General features: G+C 38.8%; 1 protein-coding gene across 2 annotated transcripts in view; it reads left to right on the forward strand.

Moving 5' to 3' along the window:
* LOC143367024 (GDP-D-glucose phosphorylase 1) overlaps positions 1-13,699 on the forward strand; it is a 505,990-nt gene that overhangs the window by 228,106 nt on the left and 264,185 nt on the right. The window lies entirely within an intron of this gene.

Genomic DNA, 13,699 nt, shown 5'->3' on the forward strand with positions numbered 1-13,699 from the left:
AAAACGGATAGAGGGAAAATTTAGTTTCACCGATTCTCTTCAAAATTACAGCACTTGTCAATAACCTTGTGTAACGGTTTCGAGCGTGACGTAACGCTTCTTACAGGATTTCGGGATTGGTTCGAGTGGCGTGCGATAAAGAATTAAAATTCAAGAACAAGAATTTAACTTAATAGTGTTTATTCAGGAAAACACTTTTGAATTATACAAACAAACATAAATTAACACTTTATAATTTTAAAGGAATAATAATTAAATAGGTTGCGACTCTCGGTCGGTACAAAGAAATAAAGTTGATCGTCTTGGGTTGCGAATCTCGGTCGGTAGAAAAGAACGCCCGTTTGATCGATCAATTTAATATATATAACTTAAATGACTAATAATAACGTCTTAGTCGATAGAATGAATTAGATTATGGATAGTGACTCTCGGTCAATATAGAAGGATAATAGGTTTATGTAATAGTTTAGGATTTAGGAATTGAATATGTTAAGTTGAGATACGTTTTAAATTGTTCTCCGTTTCATCAGGGGCAGGTTTGCCACCTGGAGTGATCTCAGCCCCACGTTGCTCAGGAGTAATGTACTAACCTGAGAATAAGAATTAATAACTTTGCTTCAACTAACTAAGGGGCCTACAAGGCGGCTTCCACGGCCTGAACGTCTCGTCAAACTTAGCGACTATGGCTTTGGTTGGAACGCTCGACAGAACCGAGGGGCCTACAAAGCGGCTTCCAAAGTTGGAGCATTAATTTATGTTGGGATCAGCTATAAGCTTTAAATGATCCTTTTACATTGAATAATTGAATGTTTGAAATAGAATTCTTGACTGGCATCGAATGAACCGAATAGAATAGAATGAATCTCTCTGGGCTATCGTGCCCGTATTTATACATGTTCTGGATTTTGGGAGCGCACCAATAGGAATGGAGTTCGACTATAACGCGTCAATCATTCTCGACTCGCTCGATCTGTTCTCCAGCCGGTCTACAAATCGACTGGTTAGTGCGCAGGCGCGCGTGGAACGCTCGATTCTCCCACTCATTGCTATGCATATTTCTCTGCTCTCGATCCTTACTCTCGCCGATCCGCCGATCGACTGAGGATCGCGCATGCGTTCGATTCTCCCACTCTTCATCACTCGATTCTCTCTTTCATCGCACTCGCGTCTCGCGATACTCTGAGCTAATTTTAATATTAATACTAAACACACCTTATAAAAGTAGGATTAATAAGAATATAATAAAAATATAAGTATTTAAGTGCTTATTAATTGGTTTTATTAATGCGAAAAACAAAGGCGCAGTTTTGGAGGTTTGTTACATCTCGCCGCCCGGTTTAATCTCTCGTCCTCGAGAGATAGGGTTTTGGGGTATGACATTTTCAAATAGGTCAAATGGAGGGCTTGGGCTGTTGTTTTCTTCGTCCATATATTGGAATTTTTGGACATCATCATCATCCACCATCCGTAATCTTTTCCCAGTAGTTGGAGGTGGTGCATGTCCGGAGCCGAAGAGGAAGATGTATTTCCATGCTCGTTGTCGAGGGTCAGAGGGGGATAATTTAACTTAATCGCACCAATTGATTTGAGGAATGTCTATTTTACTAAGGTTTCGCCACTGAGTTTCTATTCTTTTCGTCTTTATTCTTTTAGTGCCTGCACGGCGATTCGTCATTTTTATAATTATTCTGAATTTTGAACTTGTAAAAATTACTTAGCAATTGATCCTTAAATGGTCCGTACTGATCGCCGTCGATTACTATTCTGCGCGCAATATTGATCATCTCGATAGTGTTTCCTCATCTCCGCGACCTGTTCTCTCGCGACCCCTTTGTTCTCCCCTGTTGATGAGATTGATACGGAGATTCGCACGGAGACTTACTACGCAGTTTGGATAGGAAAATAAAATTTACGATATTTTTTTTTTATTTCGTGATCACCATTCGGTGATCACATTTAATGCACCTCCCTGACGGAGGATCTCCTCATCATCGCTGTCAAAATTAAAATGTGCCTCAATGCACTCCGGGCATCTTCGCGCATAATAAACCGTATATAAGGTATAATTGCACAATTTACAATCTCTATACGCTAGGGCACTTGATTCACGCGTCAGAATATGATTAAAAGCAAGGGGGTAAGAGAATCTGTGGTTTTCTGGCAGTCGCTCGTAGCATCCCCGACAAATTTTCCGTTTAAAAATGTCATAGCGGTCTTCGTAAATAATTCCCGGCCCTTGGAGGCAGACCAACCGCATCAATTGTAAATAAATTGTTGGATACTGCTCAGGCAGTATCCCGTCAAGTGGTCCATAGTACTCCTCGTCCATTTCCGTTGGACGGAACGCCAAAGAATGAAATACCGGCATGCTTTAGAGTCGAAAAAAAATTTTGCTTTATTAATCTCGTTAAATTATCAAAATAATTTATTCTTCCGATTCTTCTACTCACTTGTCTTTTCTACTATTGCTACACTATCACTTTCTATTACATTTATTTCGGTTGTTCCGATTTGAAATCTCAATGCGCACTAAATTTTTAAATTTGATCGCGTACTAATTAATACCGCGGATCTCCCCACTTTTCAAAATCACGGTCCCACACTGTTACCAATCTGATTTCGATCCCTAGTATTATTATGATTCTCAATCCTGTCTTGATGTACGATTCTGGTGAGACGGGGACTAATTGCCAGTTTCACGTTATTATTCTCGAGAACGTCCATAATCGTGTACGGTCCGTCGTATTCATTGCTAAATTTGTTTCTTTTTGATTTTAATAGCATTACTTTTTCACCTCTATGGTATTGGACGGACGATACTTTCCTATCGTAATAATGTTTTTGTCGAAATTTCGAGTTTTCTAAGTTGTGCCTACTTATTTCGCGAATATGTATCAATTTGTTCATCAAGTTATCGATGAAATCTGGATATGTGTTCAGTGAATCATTCCGTGTCATGCTAGATGGTTGTCTAGCCTTTCTTCCGTAAATGAGTTCATATGGAGTATATTTTGTGCTTTCGTGTACACTAGTGTTGTAAGAAAACATTGCCTGTGGCAACCACTGGTCCCATTGTCTTTCTTTTGTTATATAATGTTTTAAATATTCGATTAATACATGGTGGCTTCTTTATAGTGAGCCATTCGATTGGGGATGAAATGCGGATGTTTTATATTGTTTAATATTGAAGACTCTTGCAAATTTCCTCATAAGAGAGCCGATAAACGAAGAGCCTTGGTTTGTCAAAATTGCTTTGGGACATCCGTATTGACATATAAAGTTCTTCGTAAATGCTTCAGCTATTTCTGCGCTCGTGAATGAAACTAATGGTATGGCTAATGAATACTTAGTCAAGTTATCCTGTATTGTTAGTATGTAGCTTTTTCCTGAACGGGTATAAGGTAATGGCCCTACGATATCCATAGACACTTTGTCAAACGCGTCTAATGGTGTGTCTGTTATCACCATTGGTTCTTTTGTCTTAACACGCACTAATTTTTGTCTCTGACAACTCATACAGGTTTTAATAAATTGTTTAATATCTGATTTCATATTTTTCCAATAGAATAGACTTCTATTACGATCATATGTCTTTGTTACTCCTTTATGGCCTCCTACTGGTGATTCGTGATTTTCTTTTATGATTGTTACCCTATCCTGTTCCGTAGGTAATTGTATGGTTCCGTTACAAATCGTTACTACAATATTGGTCTGTACAAATTTTAATTTAATTATATTCCTTATTTGCTCCCATAATGTATTGTTTCCTTCCCTAGATAACGATAATTTTTTAATTCTTCTTTCTATAAGGTTATGGCACATGTTTCCTAATACAGTGGCATACGTCTGTATTGTCGGAGAGTCCGGTATTACCATTCCTAAAATTAATTGACTTCCCTCCGAAATCCTTATTACTTTTCCTACTTCGAATGAGGTTTTTGAGGTTAATTTAAGCATCTCTCTTTCTTTCAACTCTATTCTTGTCTTTTCTATTGGATTGCCTTCCGTATTAACAAATATTGCTAATGTTTCTCTTCTCATCCACAAGTGATCATTTATTTCAGTAACCTTGCATTTAATTGGGATTTCACTCCTTATCTTTGGTAATCCTCTTTGTTTGGGGTTCTTTTTCTCTGGTTTATTAGATTTAAAGTTTTTATTTTTAGGGTTTTTAGGAAGTATTTTATAATTCCCGTCTCCTTCTTTCTTTAATGTTAATGGCGATACTCGTCCCGATACTGTTCCGCTGGATTCTGAGGTTTTTCCTTTTTTTAGGGGGAATGAGCCTGATGCTGCTGCTGCTACTGCTACAAGAATTTATTTTAAGAGGATCGCGATATACCTGGGTTTTGGGGACTTCCTCTCCCTCATCGATTTCCATTATCTCATCTTCGTTAGTTATTCGCTGATTTGCAATCGGTTTGATTTTGGCTCCACATTGTCCCTGCCGATTCGTAGGTGACATTATATCGACCTCCATTCCGGATGGTCCTGATCCTTCTTGATTAACGACTGGTTTAGAGGGAGGATGTACCTCCACTGACACCTGAATATTCCTGTTTACTTCAAAACTATCTGTTAACTGTTCGGTCCTTTGGGGCTCTTCAACTAACAGTTCTCTTTCCTTCGTCTTTTTTTGGACTGGTCGACCTGACGGTGAGGTCGTCGTAGTCTGATGTTTCCGTTTTAATTTTCGTTTGAATTGGTAGCCGTCTATTGTTGGGTCATCGGAGTCGTCTGAGTCATCGGCATCGTTTGCATCACCTGGTCTTATTCTTTTCTGACTTGGTCGACCTGATGGTGAGGTCGTAGTGGTCTGATGTTTTCGTTTTATTTGGTAACCGTCCATTATTGGGTCATCAGAGTTGTCTGAGTCCCATGAAGAAGCATCTCCCTTTGGTTGTTTTAATGGTCTTGGATTCCCAGATTCTGTATTGGTGGTCATTTGTAACCGAGTTCGTTTTTCGCTTGCTTGTAGGGGAAGAGTAGGTATTGGATTCCTTGATAAGGCATCAGCATTGGTATTATATTTCCCGGGCTTGTAAATAATTTCGTAATCGTACTCGGCTAACCTAATTTTCCAGCGCATCAATCTTGAGGTTGGATTTGCTAATTTATGCAGCCATTCTAGTGGTTTATGATCCATTATCAATTTACACCTTTTGCCATAAACGTAGGGTCTGAAGTGTTCCATGCCGTACACTAGTGCAAGTAGTTCGCGCTCGGTCGGTGCATATCGTGTTTCGGCATCATTTAAGATTCTGGAGGCATATGCGATTGGAAGATCCTTTCCAATTTTTCCCTGACTGAGAACGGCTCCCACGGCGTATCCGGAAGCGTCCGTTGTAATAATGAATGGATCGTCAAAATTTGGAAATTGTAATACAGGTTCTTTGCATAACGCGTCCTTTAATATCTCGAATGCTTCTTGTTGTTTATTCTTCCAAATGAAGTTATTATCTTTTTTTGTTAGATCTGATAACGGTTTAGCTATTTTTGAAAAGTCTTTTATGAACCTACGATAGTATCCTGCCAGTCCAAGGAATTGTCTCACATTCTTTATTGTTTTTGGTAATGGAAAATCTTTGACAGCTTCTAGTTTTCTTGGATCTGGTCGAACTCCATTCTCGCTAATAACGTGTCCCAAGTATGCTACTTCTTTCTTTAAGAATTCGCATTTATCTGGCTGCAGACTTAAATTTGCTTCCCTAAGTCGTTTCATTAACCTTTCGAATTTGACTGCATGCTCTTGAAGTGAGCAAGCGTAGATTACTATGTCGTCTAAGTACACGAATAATTCTACACCCTGTAGTCCGGTAAGAACCTGATCCATCAATCTTTGAAATGTAGCAGGGGCATTCTTCAATCCAAACGGCATTCGGTTAAATTCATAGTGTCCGTAAGGAGTGGAAAATGCTGTTTTATGTTTATCATCTGGATGCATCGGGATTTGATGAAATCCAGAAGCCAAATCGAATACTGAGAAATATTTGGCGCTACCAAGTTGATCCAATATGTCTAATATATTCGGCAACGGATACGCATCTCCTATCGTTTCGTCATTCAATTCACGGAAACCAATTACAACTTTCCATTTTTTATTTCTTTTACTGTCTGGTTTCTTCGCGACTATCCATACCGGAGAGTTATAAGGAGAAGATGAAGGTTTAATTATATTATTTTTTAATAACTCGCGTATTTGTTTATTAATTTCTTCTTTGTGCACTTGCGGGTATCGATATTGTTTAGTATTTATTGGGGTATCGGTTTTCGTAATTATTCTATGTTTAATTGCGCTCGTGGCCTCTAGTCCTGTTCCGGGGATGTGAAACCTATCAGAATAACGCCTAATTAATATTTCTATATTGTTTCTCTCTTCAACATTTAAGTGGTTAGTACGGAGTAGCTCTAATACATGTTCGACATGTTCTGGGGTTTCAATAATTTCTGGCATCTCTACTTCCTCATAAGGTTCTAATTGAATGGGTGGTATTGCTATTGTTATATCTGTCACGTCCCGGGTGAGGTCTTTTGGGAACGATGACATTAAGAAAGGAGAAAGACAGGCGCGAATCTAAAATCCAGCACTCTGCGGTTTTGAGGGACCTCAGGCGCGAATCTTGAATCCAACACTCTGAGGTTTTAAAGGAAGGAACGTCAGGCGCGAATCTATAATTCAACACACTGCGGTTTTGAGGGATGTCAGGCGCGAATCTTGAATCCAACACTCTGAGGTTTTAAAGGAAGGAACGTCAGGCGCGAATCTATAATCCAACACACTGATCGTTTTGCAGGAAACTCAGGCGCGAATCTTAAATCCTTCACTCTGAGGGTTTGGGAGGAAGAAACGTCAGGCGCGAATCTAAAATCCAGCACACTAATCGTTTTACAGGGAGGAACGTCGGGCGCGAATCTATAATCCAGCACACTAGTCGACCAGGGAAGTTTAAAGGCTAGAGCGTATTTGGGGAACACCCGTTAGCACTTTGTTTTGGTTTACGTAATATCAGATTTACCGTTGCATAGGCACAAAAAGTTTCCTCGTAATATTTCTTGAGAAATTCGTCTATACGTGCAGCTATGCAAGGGAATGTTAGTAAACACTGTCACTGTTCTCGAGTTCGCGATCCGCGATCAGCTGTTTCGCCGACTCGTTGGTTTGTATCTTAGTACGTTCGTAACTAATGGTTGAACACAAATAACTTGAAGCAAGATTTTAAACAAAGCGATTTATTAACTTCGTTAATCGGTTATTATAATCTTGCGAGGGGGCTTTTAGCATTGGCACAATATTTGTAATATGGTTATAACATTTAATATATATATATATGGACATGAGATACAATATAAGTCGTTTAATAATGATCGTTAATAATAATAATATGATAAGATTGCGATAAGCAGTTATAAACGAAATAATTGAATAGTAAGATTGCGATAAGCAGTTATAAACAAAATAATAGAATAGTAAGATTGCGATAAGCAGTTATAAACAAAATAATAGAATAGTAAGATTGCGATAAGCAGTTATAAACGAAATAATTGAATAGTATGGTATGGTGGTGATATGCACAATAATATTAAGTAATATAAATGGCTTACGGTGATCGTCGAACACTGAGTTTAATATTAACACTTTAAAGATATACTTTTCAAGTAAGACTTCTACCGAAGAGTAATTTCTGTCGAAGAAAGAGGACTCGGCCTGTCAGGACCTCATATTTATGTACTTTCACAGGAGTATTGTGGGGTACGCGCGGTAAAGACCTTGACACATTTCGGTTTAAGACGCAGTAGGACTTCCGGGGTTTTTATAAACGGTATGGCTATTAATAGAGATATTTTATGTCACGTACGCCAAATGCGTCGTAATTAGGTTTCTGGGGTTTTTATACTTGTAATAGAGATACTCAACTCATCGAATGGATTTCGGGTGTTTTACGGGAAAGGGGTTAGAGTGGCTTGGACTTCATGAGTCGTAAAGAGGGGGTTGAGACTTGGTCTCGATTTAAGAGGGATTTGTAATGAGGGACTTGTTTGAATTTGTTTTTGGAGGGAATGATTCGTGCCTTGTAAGACGAATAGGCGAAGAGGGTTTTGAAACGATCATCTCCTGATGGGGACCGCTAAGGTACATCAGCGAGGTGGAGGTTTGTATTGATCATCCTGTGTTGTTGACCGCTAAGGTGCAACATCAAGGTAATCGGTGATTGAGGAGATGGGGTAGGAGTTGAGTTTGATAGACTTTAGTGGAGTGATTTTGAGGTTTACTAGTGGAATTTGGAATAGGAAACGCGCGAAAAATCGTGGGACGTTACATATCCTTAGTGGATGTATTAATAATATAAAGATTAGCTAACCCATTATTATTGGTAACCAGAGCTTTTCCCATAAGAATTTTAGGATGTAAATTTAATTTAGGTACGTATCCGGTTTTAAGATCTGAGGCTAGAACTTTAACTTGCACTTGGCATCTTGATCGGTTCGGTATAACTACCTTGCAATTTTCGAATGGTAAAATATAGTCTCCTACTACTACAGCTGATCTAGAATAGTCTATCTTGGCTCCAATTTCTTTGAAAAAGGTTGTACCTAATAATCCATCCTGTGCGATAGGCATTGTTTCGACAACATGGATCTCTATTTCTTTGTTTAAAAATTTGATTTTAATATATCCTATAGTAGGAAGAATACTATTGGCTATTCCTTTTAATTCGTACACAGCATCCGTGTAGATTGGAATTTCAGGAGAAATGACTTCTTGTTTAATTACGCTCAGGTCAGCACCTGTGTCTATCATCATTTGGATTTCAGGTTTGTTAAATTCCGGTCCTGATAAAGTGAGATTTGGTGACTTTCCAATTCTTAACATCTGCAAATTAAGTGCACCCTGTCTCTGTGCCGGAGTTTCCTGCGTATTATTTGGAACTTTAGACGTTCTAGATCTAGAGTCTATGATTTTTTCACGATTTCTGTTATTGTTATATATTCTCATACGGCATTGTTCAATAGTATGACCTTTGATTTTACAATATCTACATTCTATTTGCGATGCTGGTCGCGGTACTGAATTACGTTGTTGATTTATTCGTCTACATTCCTGAATAGTATGTCCCACTCGTCGGCAATGATTACAGAATTTTGGCTGCCAGGATATTTGCGATATTTGTTTCTCGGGGAGTTGACTACTACAATTCATTGTCGTATGACCATAACCAAAGCAGTTAGTACATCGCACAGAGTATGAGAAACCTTCCGCGAATCTGTTTCTCATTAAATTTTCTTGATTTTCAGCTTCGGCTTTGATCGCGGCGCTAATAGTACTATCCAACTCGGCGAAATCAACTGTTCGCATTCTCGCGTAAACCTCCGGTCTCAATCCCGTCAAAAATGTCCGAATAGCATTTATTTCCGCAGTTTGATTATACTGCGTGACATTCTGGGGAACTTCCGTTTCATTACACGTTTTTATTTGTTGGAGGATTTCTGAGACACGACTACTGTAATCGACAGTTGCTTCGTTCGGCAGCTGAACGACCCTGGACAAATCTCCGTATAATTGAATCGACGAATACAGTGGGGCAAAGCGAGAATTTAGTATTCTAATTAATTCATCTATGGTGTTGTAATCACCATTCAAAACAACTCGTGAGGCTTGGCCATATAATTTATTCTTAATATTCTGTACTAATCCATACTCGGCGTTTGGTGCGACCATATTTTTCGCGTTTTTGCAACATTTTGTGTATTGGTACATTGAAATATTTCGTCCATCGAATGCCGGAACCGTATCTGCGGCATCTCTAATTCTAATCTGCGGGTGGCGCATATTTTCCTGGTCTAAATGCAGGTTTTGCAGTTCGGCTGCCACCTCGTTTATAAGATCACGTTCAGCCATGATTGATCTTACTTCGCAATTATCAAAGAAGAAAAATTCTCGTTCTTCGCTATAGGAGGGTTACTCCCTTGCCACAAAATTCGCGATTTTGCAAATCTACTATCCCACCGCTGCCACCAAAAATTTCTACCTGTAACGGTTTCGAGCGTGACGTAACGCTTCTTACAGGATTTCGGGATTGGTTCGAGTGGCGTGCGATAAAGAATTAAAATTCAAGAACAAGAATTTAACTTAATAGTGTTTATTCAGGAAAACACTTCTACATCATACAAGCAAACATAAATTAACGCTTTATAATTTTAAAGGAATTAGAATAATTAAATAGGTTGCGACTCTCGGTCGGTACTAAGAAATAAAGTTGATCGTCTTGGGTTGCGACTCTTGGTCGATACAAAAGAACGCCCGTTTGATCGATCAATTTAATATATATAACTTAAATGACTAATAATAACGTCTTAGTCGATAGAATGAATTAGATTATGGATAGTGACTCTCGGTCAATATAGAAGGATAATAGGTTTATGTAATAGTTTAGGATTTAGGAATTGAATATGTTAAGTTGAGATACGTTTTAAATTGTTCTCCGTTTCATCAGGGGCAGGTTTGCCACCTGGAGTGATCTCAGCCCCACGTTGCTCAGGAGTAATGTACTAACCTGAGAATAAGAATTAATAACTTTGCTTCAACTAACTAAGGGGCCTACAAAAGGCGGCTTCCACGGCCTGAACGTCTCGTCAAACTTAGCGACTATGGCTTTGGTTGGAACGCTCGACAGAACCGAGGGGCCTACAAAGCGGCTTCCAAAGTTGGAGCATTAATTTATGTTGGGATCAGCTATAAGCTTTAAATGATCCTTTTACATTGAATAATTGACTGTTTGAAATAGAATTCTTGACTGGCATCGAATGAAACGAATAGAATAGAATGAATGAATTTCTCTGGGCTATCGTGCCCGTATTTATACATGTTCTGGATTTTGGGAGCGCACCAATAGGAATGGAGTTCGACTATAACGCGTCAATCATTCTCGACTCGCTCGATCTGTTCTCCAGCCGGTCTACAGATCGACTGGTTAGTGCGCAGGCGCGCGTGGAACGCTCGATTCTCCCACTCATTGCTATGCATATTTCTCTGCTCTCGATCCTTACTCTCGCCGATCCGCCGATTGACTGACGATCGCGCATGCGTTCGATTCTCCCACTCTTTCATCGCACTCGCGTCTCGCGATACTCTGAGCTAATTTTAATATTAATACTAAACACACCTTATAAAAGTAGGATTAATAAGAATATAATAAAAATATAAGTATTTAAGTGCTAAGTATTTAATTGGTTTTATTAATGCGAAAAAGAAAGGCGCAGTTTTGGAGGTTTGTTACACTTGCAAAAACAAAGTATACTGAATTTTAAAGGCGTATGTCAAATAGTTTTCGAAATATTTAATCTAAAAGTCTTAAAAATTGGAACAAAATCAGCTGCCGCGTCATCACTTAAACTCTAATATCTCGGTTATTTTTAAAGATAATGTCTCCGTCATGGGCTCATTTTAAAGCTGAAGGAATGCTTTCTCAACCCGCATTTAGAATATTTTGTTTATTGTTAATAAACTTGACAGTAATCGATGTCAAAGTTTCAAATCGCGATTTTATGTCGTTCCCCTCCACGGTCCAGCTTGAAAAAAATACCCTTCGATTCGTTGAACCCTCAGCTAATAAATGGGTTTTTCAGAAAAGTGGAGAAATTTTGGGAACAGTCAACAAAAAATAAAAGTTACGATAGTGCACACCGCTTAGAACTGCACGGATCCCATGGTCAATCCGCACGCACGCTTTTTCAAAACAATCGCCTGGCGTAGGAAAGTATTTATATACGATGCGACAAAATCAACTATTCGTTCAGTAATAACATGTAAAAAAAAAGGGAGAATCACTAAAAGCTACCTACTATTGCTAATCTTTTATATGGCAAGCAGATATTTCTATTAGTTTTCTCGAGAATATCGAAACACTGAACGAAAAGTTTGTTTTGTCGCATCGTATATATATACTTTCCTACGCCAGGCGATTGTTTTGAAAACGCGTGCGTGCGGCCTGACCATGGGATCCGTGCAGTTCCAAGCGGTGTGTACTATCGTAAGTTTTATTTTTTTGTTGACTGTTCCCAAAATTTCTCCACTTTTTTGAAAAACCCATTTATTAGCTGAGGGTTCAACGAATCGAACGGTATTTTTTTCAAGCTGGACCGTGGAGGGGAACGACGTAAAATCGCGATTTGAAACTTTGACATCGATTACTGTCAAGTTTATTAACAATAAACAAAATATTCCAAATGCGGGTTGAGAAAGCATTCCTTCAGTTTTAAAATGAGCCCATGACGGAGACATTATCTTTAAAAATAACCGAGATATTAGAGTTTAAGTGATGACGCGGCAGCTGATTTTGTTCCAATTTTTAAGACTTTTAGATTAAATATTTCGAAAACTATTTGACATACGCCTTTAAAATTCAGTATACTTTGTTTTTGCAAGGTTATTGACAAGTGCTGTAATTTTGAAGAGAATCGGTGAAACTAAATTTCCCTCTATCCGTTTTGACGCGTTAAAAACAATATTGCGCTGTGTATGAATGTTTTCCGACTTTTTTTTACTTTTAAATTAAATATGGTTTTTAATTTCTGATTCAGGTATCTTACTACAGGAGATTCGTTTAAATCAATTTCTTATAATTACCGAAATGGGCACACCACCGCATCGGTGATTACACATGAAACGTGCAAGGCAATAGTTCAAACACTAATGCAAGAAGCAATGCCTCTTACAACCGAAGAACAATGGAAAGCAATCATTGCAGAGTTTTTCCAACGTACAGGGTTCCCAAATTGTATAGGAGCAATAGATGGGAAACATATCCAAATACAAGCTCCAGCAAATAGTGGAAGTTTGTATTTCAATTACAAAAAAACATTTTCCACAATGCTGCTGGCACTGGTGGACACCCAGTATAATTTTATCGCGGTGGATGTGGGAAGTTACGGGAAAAATAGCGACGGTGCCATACTAACTCACTCCAATTTACGGGAGGCATTGGAAAACGGCACATTCCGTTTACCCCCCGATGAGCCTCTGCCGGGCACTTCGGTATCAGCACCGTACGTTATTGTAGGGGATGAGGCATTTCCCCTAAAAAGATATCTTATGAGGCCATTTCCGGGACCCCAATTAACTACAGACGAAAAAAGTAACTTCAACTATCGGTTGACTATAGCCAGGCGTTATGTTGAAAATGCATTTGGCATTTTGTCTCAAAAATTTAGAATATTCAATAGACGAATTCAATCGACCCCCGACCACGTCGACTACATTGTGATGGCGACGTGTATCTTACACAATTGTATCCGAAAAAAAGAGGTATGCGTTGCACCCGCTACCAATCGAACACCAGCATCAAATACTGTACACCCGAGAGTGATCGCGTTAGAAGAAGGAAATGCAGCGCATCTGCAACCTTTTAAAATTAGAGATGCGTTTGCAAGTTACTTACTTACATCCTAAGTGATTTATGCGAGTGGCATTGGGTGGTGTAAATAGCTTTTTTGTGAATGAAATTGTAGGGGAGGATTGAAGGTCAAGTTCATTTGTTTAAATGAAATATCATACATATTTACTCATAATATGATGGTGTTTGTTAAGAACGTGCGCAACGTTGTGTCGCATAAGGTAATTCAGTGTAGTACAAGGTTATACATTAATGACATCCTATGGAGACAGGGCAACGCAAATCGTGGATCGTCGCGTAGGTAAAAC

The sequence above is a fragment of the Andrena cerasifolii genome, chromosome 3 (genome assembly GCF_050908995.1).
Source record: "Andrena cerasifolii isolate SP2316 chromosome 3, iyAndCera1_principal, whole genome shotgun sequence".
Taxonomy (NCBI): domain Eukaryota; kingdom Metazoa; phylum Arthropoda; class Insecta; order Hymenoptera; family Andrenidae; genus Andrena; species Andrena cerasifolii.